We start from the raw sequence: 19,867 nt of genomic DNA, 5'->3' as shown, positions 1-19,867 counted from the left end.
TTTGCCGATAGATAACTTTCTCGTAGTTGCTTTCAAGCTTCTCTAGATTTGCAGCGTTTCCTCTATCACTCCCTTGTTATATGCATGAATGGCGTTTGCTTTACTTCTGTACGGTTTCGACAGCTCAGCTAATTCAATACGATCGGCCATACTTGACCCTTCCGTGTTCTTACGTTTGGCAATCCGTTCGTTCGTGATTTTAGTTTTTCAGTTTGTTCCGTACATGTTGCATCTCCCACAGCGGCTGCTGATTCACTGATTACCGATCTTAGGTTGTCCTTTATCCTGTCTACACTGACCTCGTTCTTCTCATCTAGAAGGGAGAATTTGTTTGAAAGAGTTTTTTTAAACTCCTTCGAACTGGCCCTGACTGACTCAATGCGAGGTTTCTTAGTTTTCACCAGTTTCCTCCTTTCTCGTTAGAGATATAATTAGCTTGCATATAACCATCCTATTATCGCTACTCGGAATCTTACTTAGCACCTCTACATCTTGCACAGTAGAGGAATGTCAATTAAAATCAAGCGAATTTCGTTTTTCGTTGCACCATTGGGCCTTGTCAATGTCCATTTCCTATTCTTTCGTTCGTAAAATAAGTTGTTCAACGACATCATGTTATTTGGGTCTGGAAATCTAACCAGGGCATCTCCTTGAATGTTGCGACCTCACTGACCTTTCTCCCATTTGCTTCCTCCGACCTTTGCAATCAAGTCTCCAATTTCAATCATGAGCTATGTTATTGGCTTTTTTATTGTTGATTCGACGTCCTCCTAGAAGCAATCTACGAAGCAATTTAGGTGATTCTTGGTGAATAGGCTTGCAGTATCTTTAACCTGAGTCACTTATTTAGCTAGGTAACAACTGCTGTGACTCTCTCGCTATTGCTGAAAAATTCATTCACGTTTCCTGCTGCTTCTCTGTGGATTAAAAATACCACCTCGTGCTCTCTCTTTTCTTGGGGTCCACTGTAGCACAGAATATGCCTCCAATGTCTCACTTCATCTCCGAGAGCTCGTCTAGTAGTGCAGCTAAGCTTCCCTCGTTAGACAGGATGGGTGCGTTTAACGTTGCCGGGGTAAACTTCCAATGGTCGCCCGTCCGGAAGACGAGATTCTTAGCACCATCTGCTGTAATGTTGTTCTGACCACCGCCGTGGGCAAGGTGCTCAACAGCTGCTGTGGACTGCGAGCCGAGAGTTGTGTTGGTTTTTCATGGCATGTGGTGGCCAACAACTACACAAGGGAGGCCAGATACTTTTGTGGTGAAGGAGTGCTGTTTGTGCCCCCAACAGCCTCCCTATAGCATGGTTGAACCTTCCCTTAGGCATCAGAGATGATGGCTACTTCCGGAAACGGCAGCACTCCATACCTGGATGTCAAGGTTGGGCTCAGAAAGCCAAGTACGCGTGGTGCGCATGACGAGTAAAAAAGGAACCTACCTAATGCAGAGCATTATTCTCCTTGTAGATCAGCAAATGTGCACTGGTGTGAATGGGAGCAAAACGCGTGCGGCCACCTTGAACTAGTAAAAAAATTCATAATCGCTTCTCCGCCGAAGACCGGTTAGAAATTAGTGTTTTTATAATTTTCCAGTGGCCTCCTAATTCGTGGCTCATAAAAGGCGTACAACCATAGGTTCTGCTTGTACAAGTGCATTTTGCGTGTACAAGCTTCACAGCTACAAAATACAGGTACCCCAAACATACCCACAAACACCGTACGTGGCAGAAGGAATAGAAAACACAAAGGTAAACTTCATCAATGCCGTATGCACCACCACCAGCGCATTTTAAAATAAATAAACCTGGTATAAAGTTTGCGAAATGTATGTAGATACATAAAACAACAAGCTACAATAATGTAGAAAAAGGCGTCAGAACACCACTAGCATATTACTATGACATCCACTGCCGCCGACCCCTACCGAAATAACGAAAAGGGAGTGCGTTCTTTTTATACAAAGGTAAATAGACTGTTCTCAGCGAGTCGTGTGCCAAAAACATCATGTGCCCACACGGACAACATGCTCGTTATTTTGATTTTACGGTTGTTTTATCCATACCCTTACGTGATGGCTTTCAGAGCACTGCGCACAAACACAAAGGCTGTGCGCTTCTTGACAGAAGGAAGACGCAGTTCTTTTCAATGAAACTTCCTTTAAAAGAAATTATCATGGTTTAATATCAACATTAGCGAAATGAAGAAAGCATTTTGCTGCATGTTGGAAATCCCTCGTGGCACTTGTAAAGCTTCGTTAGTCTCGGTAGGTTCCTTGTTCTAATTGTTGTTTCCCTGTTACATTCTTATCGCCGTTTACGTTTTGTATCATTGTAAGTGGAAAGTTACTATTATTAAACATGCAATACCCCTAAGCAAATTGTCGTTGCTGGTATGCACCAATAATAAGAAGTTATAGGATGCGAGTGGGTTGAAGAGCGTGATGACCGCACTAACTGCCCCACAAGTGTTGTACAAAGAACCAAGAGCACAACCGTAAAATTCAAGGAATTGCGACCGAATAGTTTGTATTTAGGCTCACACGTCTTGCTTGTATTAACGCTGATATCACCTGAGTCACAACAGTTCAACCAAAAGAGAGAAAACCAAATGAGTGAAAAAAGAGATATGGTGATTGGAAGAAAGAAGTTGGGTTTTAACGAGTGGAAATAAACTCAATGAGAGTTAGATATTAAACTGCAAGCTATCGCAGTTTTTGCAATTAAGTTTGAACTTTTGCTCTTTTGCAGATAACTGATTAGCGCAATTACTGCACATTGATTCACGGTTTGAAGGTTTTAGCTTGCCAATTTGATTAAATCTCTTCAATAAAAACACAATTATGCCACTTTCGCTACGTTCCAAGGATTATCTGATCTATAGTGATATCAATGACGCCACAGCCAACACTTATAAAACTATTCAGATCTTTGGATACAACACGGAGCCCAGATTACAATGATAGAGTAACCTGTCAAGTTTTGCAGAGCCGGCAGTTCGCTGCAACAAGATGTCCACACCGCGGGAAAAACAACCGTGCAAGCTGAGGTAAGACCGGAGAGTAGCTGTTCTCATTCCAGGCAAACTCAAAGTCAGCAGTTATTAGTGCGGCGAAAAATGAGTTTTTAATATTCTGTAAGAGCCCTGAACACAATATCGCGCCATTTATTCAAAGAGCTTATTATCGGCGCAAAATGTTTCCACAGGAAATACGGTTGCGGTCAGGGAGCACAAAAAACCGCGCACGGTTTTCGTATGGAAAAATTACTCCAGCAGTGACGCATTTCTGCCAAAACATTATTTCATGCTGGCAGCATAATTAGAACCCTCCACACAAAAAAAGAAATCTCGCGCGTAAGCTACGTTCTTATCGGTGAAGCGAAAGCAGGGAAACGGTTGCGTGGGCATTTTCGATAAACCACTAAGGATTGTTTCAGGACAGTTCGCAGAGAGGATGCTCATATAATCATTTTAGGACAATAGCGCAGAGCTAAATTTGTTCCTTGCTGTGACGGCGTTTCCAGGTCTTCGCACTTTGTCAGTTAATTAGGTGCGGATTACTTTAGGACCGCACAATGTCCCTACGCGTCCGTGCGCATAGCATTTACAATCGCAAAAAAATCACACAGGCATCGTCACGATTCCAGACTGGGTCTGGTAGACCAGGTAGAGTTAGTGTCAGTCGTCTTACCCATTGGGCTACGACTCTGAGTTAGTACACGAGAGTCAAACGGCTTAATCCCTCGTCTGTTATGGTGCGGAGTTTATTAGCACCTCCAAATGTCCGTCCGCGTCCATCCTTGCGCACACCACCACCAAGTGAAAATCAAGCGATATTCGATTTGAACAGTGATTTGCACTTTTCGTTAGGGAATAATCAAAATGCAACTCACGCCTCAAATCGAATGACGGTCGGGGCGCGCAACGGATGTTCCTCACTGCGCAACTGGGATGTAATTTTGAGTCCTCGTACTGCGCACCCTCGCCATAATTCACGGCGTGGATATGCTGCCATTTTTTTGTTATTTATTGTGACTGCTCACCAACAGCTCTGTGGTGTATCAATCATTACACATAATAAATAAATATATTGAATGCAGGGGAAGATTATAGGAGTAACATCAAGAGACAAGAAGAGAGCAGGGTGGGTCAGGGAACAAACGCCTGTTTTGGACATCCTAGTAGAAATTAAGAAGAAGAAATGGACGTGGGCAGGGCATGTAATGCGAAGGCAAGAAACCGTTGGTCACTAAGGGTAATAGATTGAATCCCTAGAGAAGGCAAGCGTTGCAAAGGGCGGCAGAACGTTAGATGGGCAGATGAGATCAAGTAGTTTGCGGGGATAAATTGGCCGCAGTTAGCACAGGAGCGGGGTAGTTTGAGATTAATGGGAGAGGCCTTTGCCCTGCAGTGGGCGTAGATAGGCTGGTCGTGATGACGGGTATCGATCGGGCCGTGCAGGAGTGAAGTTGCCAGTATTCTCACCGCTCACGCCGACGCCGGCGGGACCTAGTCCTGAAGACGTCGTGAACGTGGGTGGGATGTGGAGGCTCTGCGCATCCCGACCTCCCACTCCCTGCTGGCCATAAATAAAGTCTTTCTCTCGCTCTCTCTCTCTACCCGTGGCCTACCTGACGGGCTCTTGCACTATGCGTGCTCGGTTTCAAACCAGGACGGCAAAAAGCTGCTCCGTGACGCCGTACATCAGGTAGCGAAGTTTCTTTGCTGTGGAAATGGTAGAATCAGCCCAGCAAAAAAACCCGCGCGATGTCGTCGGCAAACACGCTGACACTCTCGTTGGGTTATTGGATTTTCGACTCCAGCAAATGTCGCGCTTGGTCAGGACACTTCGGACTGGAAAACGTATCCAGAAACTGCTGGTGGAAGTCGGTCCAGGTCATCAAATTTGCCTCTTGGTGCTCCTACCAAGTACGAGAGCAGTCTTTCCACGAACAGTACACATTTCGCTGTTTGAGCGAATGGTTCCACTGATTAAAAGAGGGAACGCGCTCGAATAGGGCAACCCAGTCTACAAAATCTTTGAAGACATCACCATGGAATGTATTAGGGTTGCGAGGCTGGTGAATCGTCATCTGGAGTTGGAAAGAAAGCTCTGGAACTCGGAGGGAGACCAAGCCGGCGCCGACTGCCGACCGGCGCCGACCGGGGTGTCGATGAGACACCGTCTGTCTGGGCTGCCCTCGGACAGGGATTCAGGCATAAGAAAGCCCGGCTCATCCACCAGTTTTGCGCCTTATTAGATGCAGGTGTAGACAGGAGGATTGGGATGCACCTATTTATTAGGTGTCGCGCTTCACTGAAGCGTTCAGGCAGCAAGGGTATACGGAGGGCGGGTCACTCCGTCTGGCCCGTGAGTGCAGTGCACACACGCAGTCATCTTCGAAGAACTTGGCTGGCCAAGATACAGGGCACGTGTCCTTCACTGGGTATTGTACAGAGCGCGGCGATTGCGCACACCGCGAGCAGGGAACCGCGGTTTGACTGATACCACAGCGACAATATGTTTCCCGGCACATTAGGCGAGAAACAGTGGTGTCAAATTTTCTAAAAGAAGCTATTGAGTTGGCCTAGAAATCACGGTCGTCTTCCCCGTATTGTTTTGGTTGGCGTTTGATTGATGGTAGGGTTTAACGCGCCCACAAAACGCAGGCGATGAGGCATGACGTAATGGAGGGCTCCGGATTAAATTTGACCACCTGGGGATCTTTAACGTGCGCCGAAATGTCGTGCACATGGGGTTTTTTGCTTTCGCTTCTATTATAAAAGCGGCCGTTGCGGGAGAAAACCGAACCCGCGTCCTTGGGCTCAGCAGCACAACGCCTTAGCCACTGAGCCACCACGGCGGGTTGGTTGGCGTTTGGCCATGTTCGCAGTACACATTTATGTGCCATGTTTGGGACACGTTAGACTTGCCGTACTGGTTTTGCAGCATTTTGGTCATAATGGCTGTATTAAGGATAATGGCAGGAGTGCGCTGCGGGCAAGAGGCAGACCCTGAAGCTCCGCGATAGGAGTCTATTCCGAGAACGAGTGTTAGTGTTTGGAAATTTGTCGTGCCAGGTTGAGCACGTCCAGTTTGCGCGCATTTCCCGCGATGTTGCAGGGGAGTGACTGAGTGAGTAAAAAACGATTTATTGAGCCGGGGAAGTAGTAGCGGTTCCCTATTCCAGGAAGCCTTATGATGAGTGGGCAGCCTTCACCCTGGGGGCCACAAATGTCTGGATGTCCGGATCACTGCTGATCCCCACGTTCTCCCACAGCTATTGGGTAGGAAGGGGGATGGAAGAGGGAGGAGGTTGAGGTTTTGCAAACACTAATATGATGTGAGGGAGAGTACCTGGTTGTAGGCATAACTTGTATTCCGCCGGATGCCACGCGACACTGGTCGTTGCCATAGAAAAATGACATCTGAGCCAGGGCCGGATATTATTCGTTCTTCTGCATATGGTACCTCTGTTTTCCTTCATCGTAAGGGTGTGGTCTATGGTTTTTGGTTTTTGCTCCCGAGTATGGCAGCAACACTTCTGTGGAGGGATTCCATATCACTCCACACACATGATGTGCCTTTGACACACACATGATGTGCCTTTGAGTGGTCATGCTACTTTCTTGGTAAAGGAGCAGTAGAAAATATTCAGTTGTCACAATCCCAATATTTTATTCCTTGCTATCGCATGTGCTATACACGTTTTTCCCCTTGCCTCGGTTCGTGTAGCTTTGAGTGTACCGTTTAAGGCTGCCAGGCATCACCAGGAAGTACGAATTTTGTTTTTGAAGGACGTTTTTCAAGCTTCAAGCAAACATTCGCTTCTTCTCGGGCTCGTTTGGCCTTTTGCTCAGTATCATTTTTCAGTTGCTGTGGTCACCTTGAAAATCGTGTATGTCACACGTACGGGGACATCATGTCTACTGCCTACGCGCTAAGTTGTTCTGGTCGTGCGAAAGCTATTTCCATCAGCAGGCATCAGTCTTTTGTATGGTTTAGATTGCGATCTTAGACTTCACTGTGATGTGATCATCTAATTATGGCTACCTTCAATATCGTCTATGTCACCTGCAGGGAAGACAGCATGTTTACCAGAGCCGCGGTCGGGGGCCCGTGATCACGCGAAAGCTATTTCTATCAGCAAGCTTAAGTTCTGTTACTTCCGGTTGGCGATCCAAGCCTTCACTGTGATTGTGATGATGACTACCAGATGTTTTCTGCATGTTTGCCACTTAGCCACTTGTCGCGTATTTTTCCTGAGCGCAATGTCTCTAGTCGTATCCTTGGGAACCTTTTTTTCTATTCATTTCGGGCTGCACCGAGTCTGAAAACCATTGAGACGGCTTCGTGCTGTGCATTAAATCATATTTGATCAGGTCTTGGTTGTATGTTAGTTTAAATATCGTGCTAAAACAATCGTGCTCAGTGGGATTAAGTTCGGCACTCTGTGAAAAGGCCTAATGAATTTGTAGTTGCAGTAGTGGGAAAAGACCACTAATATTACAGCAACTGGCGAACCCACAAGACAAATCACAACGTCGTTACTCCGAAAGATTATGTATCGCTTCATATTCCACCCAAACAAATTTGCCCCCCAAATAAATACATGCCCAAAATTCTCTGATTGTTCTTCAATTTCCCCCGCACGGGGAATCTTGAGTATTCATGGTGACGGTGAGCAGCGACACCGCGGACCCCGAGCTCCCAACATAAGCCGTGTCCAACCGTGGCGAGGTGTTTAAAGGTGAAGGGTAGAAGCCGTAAACGGCGGCCGTCGGAGCCTTGGTCAAGCTGCGGCCGATGGGCTCCCTGCCTGTCTACCAGGCAGGGAGCTCCGGAACCTCTTTGACTACCAGGGTAAGGTCAAAGGAGAAAGTACCCCCGTCTCCCTGCTTTTGTACTATGCCGTGTGGTATTATCTAAAACCCCTCCCCCCCAACCGTGATCAGCCCCCTAAAAGGGGCCGCACCGAAGTATCGTTTCCTCCATTGCCATCTTTGACATGGGGCGCCGTCAAAACAGCACACGACGAAAGGGCACGCGACAGAAGAGCACCGACATAACAGCACGGCGTCAAAAGGGCACGCGACAAAACAGCACGCGACAAAACAGCACGGCGTCAAAAGCGCACGCGACGGAAGAGCACATTGACAAAACAGCACAGCGTCAAAACAGCACAGCGACAGAAGGGCACGATTTTATGGAATGCCTAACTGGGCAATTGGTTAGATTTTAAAGCGTATACAAACATTATAGAGGGTGTAAGATGCTCTGTAGGACTTTCTCTGCACGTTCCGCTACTCTTTCTCGAATAATATGTTCCGGATTTAATTTAGCGGCAAAAACCAGGGCCGTCATTTGGTATAACTATTCAGACCAAACAATTCAAAAAGGAAAGACGAAAGGTTGGGCTATATGAAACTGAAAATGGCTTTTGTTTCCTTTGCAACATCAAGGTTTATAGAAACGATCCCTTACACTAATCGTTTTTTAAGTAGCCCGTCAATTTTTGGGGGTAATAACAGAGTATAGAAATAATAATAATAATAATAACAAGGTATTGCCTTGAGACCCCCTTACAAAACGTTTTGATAGTCTCTGCGTATCACAGTTATTTCGATTCTATTCAAATATTTTCCAGCCTTGCAGTTCCGATTGAATCAAAAGGTGTCACAATATGTGGAAGCTCTCTTCCACCTGATGCGACGCGGCGTTGCCTACAAATTATTTCTTGTTTTAAAAATGGCGCAGCTTGCACTGCAAAGAAAAAAGCAGAGCTGGCGGTCCGCTCCCTTCGTCGGAGACCAGGCTATTGCATCTCACATTTATTTCCGAACTTGCCGCTGAAAGGTCTCCAAGACTGGCAGGCCCGGATTGTTTCGTCTGCAGGCTTCCACATCTTTCCCAAAGTGGGCCGCCCACGCTAGAACTGGCGGCCGAGTCTAAAGTCAACGCCCGCGCTACGAACCCAAAGGAAATGCAGTGCTCCCGGAATGCGATGCTCAATCAGTATCCATAACGCGAGGATCCCAGGTTCGATGCCGACCGCGGGGGCAGAGCCCCTTAGGGGCTGGAGATGTTGGCGTCTCCTGTCATCGTCTTCATCGTCGTCTTCGTCGTCGTAATCGTCGTTTTACGTAGTCATGGTGCTAAAACACAGGAAAAGTCGTTTACGCCTCGCGCTAGAACGTAACGCGTAATGAAAAACCGGGACACTCGTTTACCCCTCGCGCTGGAGCTCTTCGTAACGATTACTAAAAAAACACCGGGACACCAGTTTACGCCCCACGCAAGTGAGCTTCGTGCTTCAAAGACGAGAGACTTTTACAGCAAAGCTGTATACCTCTACCCCCAGTGGTTTCATCTCCGTTGGCAAAAACGCCAAGGCGCCAAAAAGCACTTATACACTGCATGCATCGCCCCACATCAGGTTTCACGTTAGTGGAGATAGCCCAGGATTTTTTTCTTTCAAATTATTGTTATTGTGTTGTTCACTGCCGCCGCTACAACCGTGCCACCCTCGGGCCTTTGGGGTGGCACAGTGTTAGGTTTACGGTTTCATGGCGTTTCTGGTTTGTGGTTTCTTGCCCTCCCGAACCACAGTTATTTCTCAGGCTTCGAGGATTTTTGGTGAGACTAACGGACAAAGCTCGGCCTAACCAGTTCTGCTGTTAAAATGACTGTGAAAATTCCCCTTCCCGCGCATGCGGAGAGCACAAGGAAGATATTTCCAGCGTGTTATTTTAGACTGCCCAATATACTCCAGGCTAAAACGTGAACTGTACCACAAACAATAGCAGTAGCTAACCATATTATGGTGGGTCCAAAAACTATTATGTATATGGCCTGACGCTGGACGCCAAAATAAGGTTGTCCGTCCCTTCAGTGCATTCTTTAACTCAACAGGTATCCCTTCAAACTAATAACGGATAGTTAAAGCCTTTAACCGCGAATTCCTGAATACGAACCCAGAAGGACCAACTAAACCTCGGGAACCTTGTGGACGTTGTCGTGTACTTGTGATTTCTTTAATCGGGTCTATGGCCCTTCGTTCAGCGAAATGGACTAGCCGGGGTTTACTGGCTTCCAACCCTTCCTCTGAATAAACCAGTTAACCCAGCTACCTACCTATTTTCTAAAAGACCTAGATGGGTTCGCAGGCAAAAAAGCTTAAACATAGCTTGACTGGGACCAAGGATTCAATACATGGCATGGCTTACACTACGTAAACCTGCAGTGTCGAAATATTTACAGTATAAACAATGTGATGTTCCCTCGAATGTGTACCTTGTAAAAAATTGGAAAATTAAAATTCGCTAGTACGAGGATAAGAAGTTTTAGCAACCACCACAAAAAGTTTGAATATAGTAGCGAACATTGTTTGCGAAAGAAGAAAAAATCCCGTACCATCTCCACTCACGTGAAACCTGTGGAGGGGCAAAGCATGCAGTGTATAACAGTATTCTTGGCGCCTTGGCGTTTTTGCCCACGGAGATTAATCCTGTAGGAGGTAGAGCCTAGAGGTATACAGCTTTGCTGAAAAAGCCTCGTTTCTTTGAAGCAGGAAGCGTTCTAGAGTGAGGAGTTGGAAAACAAGTGTCCCGGTGGGTTCTTTTAGTACGCGTTTTTTCCCATGGTGATGTCACTTTCTAGCGCAAGTCGTTGGAAAACGAGTGCTCCGGTGTTTTAGCACCGTGACTACAATGACGACAATGACAAGAGACGTAAAAAGCCCGAGCCCATAAAAAAACATCGAGCAAATACACGTAACCCAGCACGGTGAAAAATACAGACCGATGATTGGCTTTAGGTACACGACAGCGATTGATAATAAAACAGAATCAGAATTGGCTCCAACCTACCATAAATGACATTCATTGTAGCTGGTTGCAAACTAAACAGTAAGTACGCAGACACTGCGGGAAGCAATGTAGTTATTAAATTCAACGCAAATTATTCTCCGTCAGCTGATATTCAAGGCAAAACCCTTCCACCGTGTGCATAAAACCATAGCGGTGACTTTAAACAAGTAAGCCTACAATCAGTTAACGCACTGAAATAAACCGCCACCAAATAATGCCTTTGTTAGCGAACGACGTTTCGTAGAAGGAGGATTCTGTCAAGACGTTCCGTTGAATTAGATCGTACACATCTAGAGAAGCATCTTTTGCGCGGATGGACAAAAGATAAGCGAGGCTGTTGTATTATATTCACGCTTACTACATTTAAAGTAGGCATTTCGACAGAAATCTTGTGTTCTTCATTTGTTGTACACTGTAGTTATCCATGCCGCTCGTTTATTTCTTTCAAAACAAATTTATAACTATGAAGGGCTTAGCTCTTTGGGCTTCTGAGGGATAGTTGCATGCATTTTTCTTAACATGGCCAAAATGTATGCCTTGTTTCTTTTGCTGCCTTTCAAATGCTACATGCAAACACGGCTCGAGGACAAAAAAAAAATCAGTCATTTAATGAGGAAGACGGCTGAAACACCAAGCTTTCTCTCGTTTAAATGAAGAAAGTGGGCGCTTAGGATTCGTTTCTTTGAATTCGATTTATTGAGATGTTAGAGCGCCTTGGAGTATAATTCGATGGAGAAAGCACGCCATTCTGAACTATTTATTAGATATGTTCTTGCTCGCAATTCTGCGTTATTTTAGGCCAGCAGATGGTTAAGCGGCCTTTCCAAAAATGTACATTTATTTGTGGAATATGAGCCGACATATTTGAAGCATTCAGTCAATTTTGTTCTTTATTTCTCTTTTTATAGGGACTTATTTATAGAGCAAATCAGTGACAATCTCATCGTGTATGTTTTTTTCACTGGTTTCTTGCAACGAGTTATTGCCGTATTTTTTTTTTTTTTTTTGAGCAAAGCTTTGAGCAACCTGCGACAACAGCTGAGTAATATAGCGCCACGGCCTGCGTAATTGCAGTGAGTGCGTGTTGAAATATCGTTTAAAACAATGTTCAACCAATGAAAAAGGATCGACGAGTGATTCCCATTAAGTAATCGCAGATGACAAGGTTTCAAGAAACACGCGCAATTATAATTTCGCGATTTCAATCATGTTTTCATTGTTATGTTCCGGGATTTCCTATTTCAGTCATTGTTAATTTTAGAATATCTATAGGATGCACACTTTTTGTAAGTTTGTTCTTGCTATTCTTGGGCGTTAAAAACTTCATTGGACCATCTGCCTCCAGTCACGCTGTTCTAAAGCTGAAACGCGTCAGCTTGTTTTGCTTTAGTCGCTCGTATGCTTTCGTAGTACCTGCGAAAGTCTCTTCTGTAGGTTTTTTCTGCCAGGAATGCCGCAGATGAGAGGAGGGGGGGGGGGGGCGGAGGGAGTGTAGGTGGTGGCCGAAGAGCCCCAGGGAAATAATTGAGACGCTATTGTACAGGAAACTTTAGACTCGCCCCGTGGACTCGCCAACATCACGTGCGTGCCTCGGCTCGCGGGGGAAAGGTCGACGAACCCAAATTCCAAGGAAGGAGTTCAGGGCGCCCCGCGGGCCACTGACGGTCGTCATTGTATTGCGTGGGTCGTCATCTTTTGGAGGGGAAAAACCTGATGAGGTGTAGACGAAGACGTTGACCAGATAGGCCAGCCGGCTCGAGCCGATAGCTGGCGGGTTGCCAGAGAGTAGTTATCGCCAAAGTTGTAATAAACGAGTGATGGCACAAGCAATAATGATATAATGAGCCGGAGAGTCCAATCTTGCCTACATCGTCGGTGCACCCGCAACGAGTCTCAGTGTCCCCACGCAAACAAAGTTGTAATAATCTAGTGATGGCACAAGCAATCATTATATAATGATCCGGAGAGTTCAATCTCATTTGCATCGTCGGTGCAGCCGCAACGAGTCCCAGTAAGTCCCAGAATTCTGTTCGCGTCCCAGAATTCTGTTCGCGGGTCATGGAATCCGCACAAAAAAAAAAGCGAATGATATGACGCGAGTAAATCACCACAGCCGCTGCTTGAGCTGGCGAACATGGGTATGTCGTGATGAAAGTGATTAAATTAAAGTGATGAAAATGACTGGAAAAACAAGCAAGAAGGGGGCCCTCCCGCCGGTATCGGGACATTTCGGTGTAGGAGGACATGTCGGTGCAGGACGTTTCGATGCGGACATTTCGGTGCACGGACATTGCGGTGGGTAGACCACGAAGCAACCCGAACGCCCTTTGCCAGTCTAAAAATCCCCTTCTCAAAACAACCACTCGTGTTCACAATCCCTCCTCTCAAATACACACGTCAGCATTTGCCCCCGTCCGTGTAACCTCGACTGCGTCCTCTCCTCTGTGAAAACGAGAGGGGGGTCGGCTTTTGTTGCACCCAAGAGGAACAAAGGGGCAGTGCCATCCCTGTGCAGGACTATACAATAGCCTCCGCTCTCCCCCCCCGGACACAACAGCGATAAACGCGTATTACAGGGCGTGCGCGCACATGCTTTCAGAAAGGTTCGTTCTTCCTCCACGACAATATCGCAGGCTTGTCTGGAGAAAAAACTAGGGACAACAGTGTTTGAAAATTCAGTTTACCTTGACAACGCAGTTTACTTAAAACTTTTCATAAGATTTTCTGCATTTTTGGGGGCAAGTGAATGTTTGTGAAGCGGCTTTCTTTGTAAAGGGAGAGTGCCTTTTATTTTCAGCACATATTATTAAGAATGCATTGTACCGTAGTGAACACCGCCCAAATGCCTTAGCTGATTTGCTTGCCCTAAAAACTTATGGTCCTTATATGAAACTTATGTTCCCGGAAGAAATAAGTCCCGGGCACCTCATCGGGCAAAATGATTCTACAAATTCTTACGTTGGCTCTTTGCTTAAATTTGTTGCATCTTGCTGAAGTGGTGTACCGCCTTCTCTAACAAAAACTGTCACTATACCATCGCTTCATTTTAGTATGCATTTTTGCGCAAATGCAAATGCATGGCATAACACAGTTGGCCTGTTTCTTGTCATTTTTTATTTGTGTTTCCACCGTTATTTTCCGGCTTCTCATTTCATTCTGTGATGTAGATGTTTAAAAATAATTTTTTATTTCTTTAGTTTGTATTTTTTTACTTTTGTATTTCTTTCGTGTTATTTATTTATTTATTTATTTATTTATTTATTTATTTATTCTGTATATATAAAAATTCCGCACTACAATTTATTTCCATTTCCGCTATTATAACTATTAAACCGTTACATCCGCTAATTATATATTTTCTCTAGTTCTACCCGCCCCTCTTCGAGGTTTTTCTTATCACAGCAACTACACTAACAGCAACTAAGTCCAGGAACGGCTAGGAAGACAGTTTTTGAGTCCGGCCGTGTTCCAGGAAGCCGCACCTGTCGCGAGTAACCTAGAGTTCCTCTATATAGCTCCTGCAGGGAGCTATATCCAGGAACTTTAGAGTAACCGCGGCGAGTAAGAGAGGCTAGTGACAGGCAGAGTTCGGAGACATGGGCACGCCTGATTACGACTACCTCCCGCACCATCGGCCGAAAAGCCAACGATTGTTGCAAGTTGATGCACCACGCCGCTAGACTTGCCTTTTTGGGACGCCCCTTAAAAAGCGCGATCAAACAGGAAGGAGCGGGTGGGGGGGGGGGGGGGGGGGGGTCTAGGAGAACTCGTTAAAAGTGAACTCGTCGCAGCCAACTCGTCATAGGTGAACTCGTCACATAGGGCAAGTCGTCATAGGCCATCTCGCACTAGGGAAACTCGTAACCTAGGGCAACTGGACACTCGGCCAACTCGTCACAATTTACGTTTTTCGTCTATCATGTTCAAATGAAAGAGTACAGAAGCTTGTATAATTCTCATCTTAGGCGTAAACATTCTTACACTCCTCCTTCTGTTCACCACCCGTAATGTTTCCTTTGTCGCCTTCGAGGAACGCGCCAGCCAGACAGCGTATCTTATTTTTTTTCGTTGTGCAGCTAATTACGTGAGTCTTTTATATTAGATTTAGTTTGCCCATTCTGTTTTTCTAATACGTTTTTTTTTTATTTTTGGTAATTAAGTGACGGCGCTGTATTGGGATTTGCGATTTCGTTCTGTGTTTTCGCTTTTTAGTATTTTGATCTTTTGTTTTCGTTCCTGTTGACAAACGATGACTGTCAAGCTGGGTAACTTTCGTTTTGTTAGTCTTCATATCAACTATATATGGGAGTGAAAGTCAAGACCCGACTTAAAAGTTGCGCTCCCCCCCCCCCCCCCGCAAACACACACACACTAACACAAAAGAGTGTGACGAATATTTTTTAGAAGGAGAAGAAAAGCACAAGCAGAAACCAGAAGTTGTGCAGAAACCGAAAAGCCAATTTCAAGCACCACCTGCAAACACACAAGAGGCCAACATTGTACCCTATTTATAGATATATACACAAGCAGGCAAAAAGCTTCAAAAGATAACGCAAAAAAGAAAAGAAAGAAAAGAAAACGCTAAAGAAAGAAAAATCCAACCCCCCCCCCTCCACAGAAAAAGTGTGACGAATATTTTTTGGAAGGAGAAAAAAAACCTGAAAAGAAAGCCCTTACCCAGTAAAAAAGGTGTGAATCTTTTTGGATACAAGAAGGGAAATAAGAAGGGGACAGAGGAACGTGTGTTAAAATAGAAAAACCATTTCAACCACCACCTGCCAACTAACGAAAGTAGAGGACCCCTCCCCCGAACTCTGAAGAGGTCAACCTGGGAGTAATTATAAGATTGGTAGCCACTAACTTCCTCTCCCCATTTCCTCGACATTGGCCAAAAATGAAACCACGAGACGACTTTTCCTAGCACGAGAAGGTCAGTGCTACCACTTTTCCTAGTACGGGATCACCTAGAACGAGATGCCCTCTTTGACCAGTTTCCCTATGACCAGTTTTCCTAGGACGAGTTGGCTGCGACGAGTGGGCCGGTTCCCGTGGGGGGGAGTGTAGGTGGTTTGCTTCGGTAGAATATTTCTTTTGCTTGAGCTGGCCCTCGTTGCCCTCTTTAGAAGAAATTTGTCATGGTGCTGAATGTCATGATCGCCTCTATATAGCTCCCGCAGGGAGCTATATAGAGGCGATCTCTAGATGCGAACTCTAGAGTAACCGCGGCGAGTAAGAGAGGCTGGTGACAGGCATAGTTCGGAGACATGGGCACGCCTGATTACGACTACCTCGCGCACCATCGGCTGGGCCGCTGGTCCAACATGGCTATTATGACATTCAGCACCATTACAAATTTCTTCTAAAGAGGGCAACGAGGGCCAGCTCAAGCAAAAGAAATATTCTACCGAAGCGAACCACCTACACTCCCCCCCGCCCACTCCTTCCTGTTTGATCTCGCTTTTTAAGGGGCGTCCCAAAAAGGCAGGTCTAGCGGCGTGGTGCATCAAGTTGCATCAATCGTTGGCTTTTTTCAATTTTGTTTTTTTTTTTTCAATTTGGCGTTTAATTTTACGTGAAGACCACCTATACAGTGAGGTTATGCGTGCAGGGGGACACAGAATGAGGTGCTAAATTTTGATGTCGGTGGCTTAATTAACTAAAATTGAATGATTAACTATTTTGCGGCTGCAGTAAGCAGGCATGTGTGTATTGAGAAGTTCCATGTAGTTTGATTTGGTAGAATTCTTCTAACGCATCCGTACTCCGAGATATTGAACTGCGAAATTTAATTACCGTTCGCATGATTACGCATGCCAGACAGTGACGACCGGCGCAAAGCCCCCCCCCCCCTCCCCCTTTTTGTTCTGTTTCGATTGCGATTCTGAGTACTGCAGATTACGATAACGCCAGCTAAGACTGAAAGGGTGCCAGTTATCACTTTTTCTTACGCCAACTCCTCGTTGTCAAACTAAACACCGTACACAGCAGGCGCGTCACAAAAGGGAGGAGCTTTGCTCTGGTCTTCACTGTCTTGCATGTGTAATCATGCGAACGGCAATTAAACTTCACGGTTCGACATCTCAGAGTACGAATGCGCTAAAAGAATTCTGTCAAATGGAACAACGTGAAAACACGATTGCCTCTAAATTTTCAATACAAACATGCCTGCTTACTGCAGCCGCCAAAAAGTTAATTAAACAAGTTAATTAAACAAGCCACGGACAAGCCACCACCTCCCTGTGTGTCCCCCTTGGTGCATAACCTCACTGTAGCGGTGGTCTTCACGTATATCTAAGCGTCTAATTTTAAAAATAAATGTCGACTTAACTTTGATCACCCTGTATATAGACAGATGCAAAATACATTGCGCACAAATACAGACATACAAATATAAATACACTGACCCCCTCCCTCCTTCTCTCATAGAGGCGCTCATGCATAGGTGCAGTAGTGGTGGGACCATTTTTTCCTATTTTGAAGTTGAGACCATTTTTTCCTGGACTATTTGTTCCGTGACCATTAGTTCCGGCGCCATTAGTTCCGGGGCCATTTGTTTCGGGGTCATTTGTTTCGGGGCCATTTGTTCCGGGACCATTTGTTCCGCTACCGGGCGTGGTGTAGTACCGGTGAACGTATGGTGCGAGAAAATCAACACGGCCGCTGTTTGAGCCGCCTTGCGTGCCCCTGTCATACCCGTGAATTCAAGTGTTGAAAAAAAAAAAAAACAACAAAAAAACCAATTGAGGGAACGCGTGCCTCACACGACCGCGTAATTCGCAGGTCGAGTGGGAGAGAGCAGTAATCGTTGGATCACAGAGACTAGAGCAGTGCTGGGACCGGAATTTCTAGGCCCGGCCCGACCCCGCCTGGTAGAGACACGGCTAGGGCCAGGCCCGAGCCCGACAAAACATTAAGATAAAAGCCCGAGCCCCGCCCGAGCCCGACAGCATTTAATAAAAGAAACCCGAGCCCGCGCACTGTTTTTTAAGCTCAGCCCGAGTCCGCCAGACTCCAAACATGAGCCCTCAAAGTTTGGTGTTTTTAGCTTAAAATAAGCATAGAGGGAGTATATCGAATTTACACTTGTTCAATACTTAGACCTATATCTGTACAACATATATATCCTGACCTAAAAAATGTATCTTTACGGAAAATTTCGGTAAAATAGGCGCTGCATTTGCGACAGTCTCCGAACTTAAAGCACAATGAGGATCGCTTAAATAATGCTGAGAAAAGTGGATATTTTTATTTATGCATTTCTTGGACAGACACTCCACGTTTCGTTATTTCATTCAGTTCGTTTCCCAAAGAACTCTTTTCCTACTTGTTTTTGACGATAGCACACTCTGCCGAGAGCTAGTTTAACTTGCACTTCTCTCAATTTAATTTGCCAAGGTTCGTTGTCGGTTTGCACCAGGTGTATATCCAAGTAGACCTAAGTTCTTCCCATGCTCACAAAGTTTTCTACTCAAAAAGTCACTTTATGGGCAAACATGTATGTGTACAAAAAGCTTTAAGAAAGACCGAAGGGTACGTTAGCTAATCTTTGGTGTTATGGTTCGCACAAATTCACAATGTCCAGGTTACACTTGTTCTTTTTTTTTAGTTTGAAAAACAGAGGAAAGAGACAGTCATGTACTCTACTACAAGAGTGCTCTCGTTTTCTGACCCATTCTCTCCCACTATGCTGATGAAGCCCATACGTTTTCGTTTGTTGGCTTGAAGGCTTTCTAAGTGCAATACGTCATTTGGTTATTTTTTTAGCATCGCCACGGTGACAGACTGACAGCACCTCGCTTTTTTTGTTTTCATTTCACCAAAACGATCAATGAGCCAAATTTTTTGTTGTAAACATTTTAAATTTATCGGCACATGACTGCCGGGATTCAGGGTTTGCCCGTACCGGCTCGGCCCAAAAAGTGTTTTCGTTCAAACCCAAGCCCCGCCCGGGCCCTAGAAAATGCGTGCTGCCCGGCCCGAGCACGGCACGCGGGCCGGGTAGGGCTCGTCCTTTTGGACCGTCCCGGGCCCGAGCTGTCCCCTTACTAGAGCACTACCCGGGCCGCAATTTCTAGGCCCGGCCCAAACATGCCCGATAGAGACACGGCCCGGGCCCGGCAAACTTCAAAAACGTGGGCCCGAGCCAGACCCGAGCCCAGCAGAATTTGATAAATTAAGCCCGAGCCCACCAGACCTGTTAAATGCCCTCCCTAGTCAGACAGGCTATAAACATGAAATCGAAGAATTTTGCTGCTAGCTTAAAAAGCGCAAGCACAAAGCGAATACGACTAATTTGAATTTAAATTTCCAATAAACTTGGACCGAACTTTGTACAACTTCAATATCCTCACTTAGAAACTGTTCTTTCAGTAGTCATGTACTCCATTTGCCACTTCGTTTCGCTGTCTTCGAGCTAAAGAAACACCGAGGATAGTTTAAATGATTCAGAGCAAGTGGACAATTTTTCGCAATACTGAAATTCTTCAGCAGGTACTTTAGCTTCCGCTGTTTTATTATTCGCTGAAATTTGAGCTGGCGATGCCTTCGGTTTCACCACTTCATTTTAGTATTTTCCTCTAGTTACGTTGGCAGCAATATTCTATCGGCGCTTTTGCTCTTGTTGCCTCTTTTCATGGTTTAAAAAAAAATCTTCCCGGAAGAAATCATGGGCTCTGCTTCAAAAATTGGTCCTTCAAACTCTGCACATAGTCCAAAGTCCAGGTCACGTTTGTTCTGTTTGTGTTTGTTTGAAAAGAAAAGGGAAAACACAATCATGTTGTACTGTGCGGCTAGAGTTCCGCTGTTTTCTGGCCCACTCTCTCCCACTATGCTGATGGGTCCCAGATATTATTATAGATGTAAAGGCTTTCTAAGCGCAATGGCCTTTTACCAAGTCTTTTAACAGCGCCGTAATGAATTTACACTTCGCTTCTTTTTGTTCTCACTTAACCTGAAAGGTCAACAAAAATCTTTTTGTTGTCAACAATTGATAATTTACGGCA

This window comes from Haemaphysalis longicornis, unplaced genomic scaffold (assembly GCF_048455015.1).
Source record: "Haemaphysalis longicornis isolate Haplotype H1 unplaced genomic scaffold, Haemaphysalis longicornis Haplotype H1 scaffold_88, whole genome shotgun sequence".
In the NCBI taxonomy this organism is placed as follows: Eukaryota; Metazoa; Arthropoda; class Arachnida; order Ixodida; family Ixodidae; genus Haemaphysalis; species Haemaphysalis longicornis.
The sequence above is the reverse complement of the archived record's forward strand: the minus strand, read 5'-3'. Positions refer to the sequence as shown.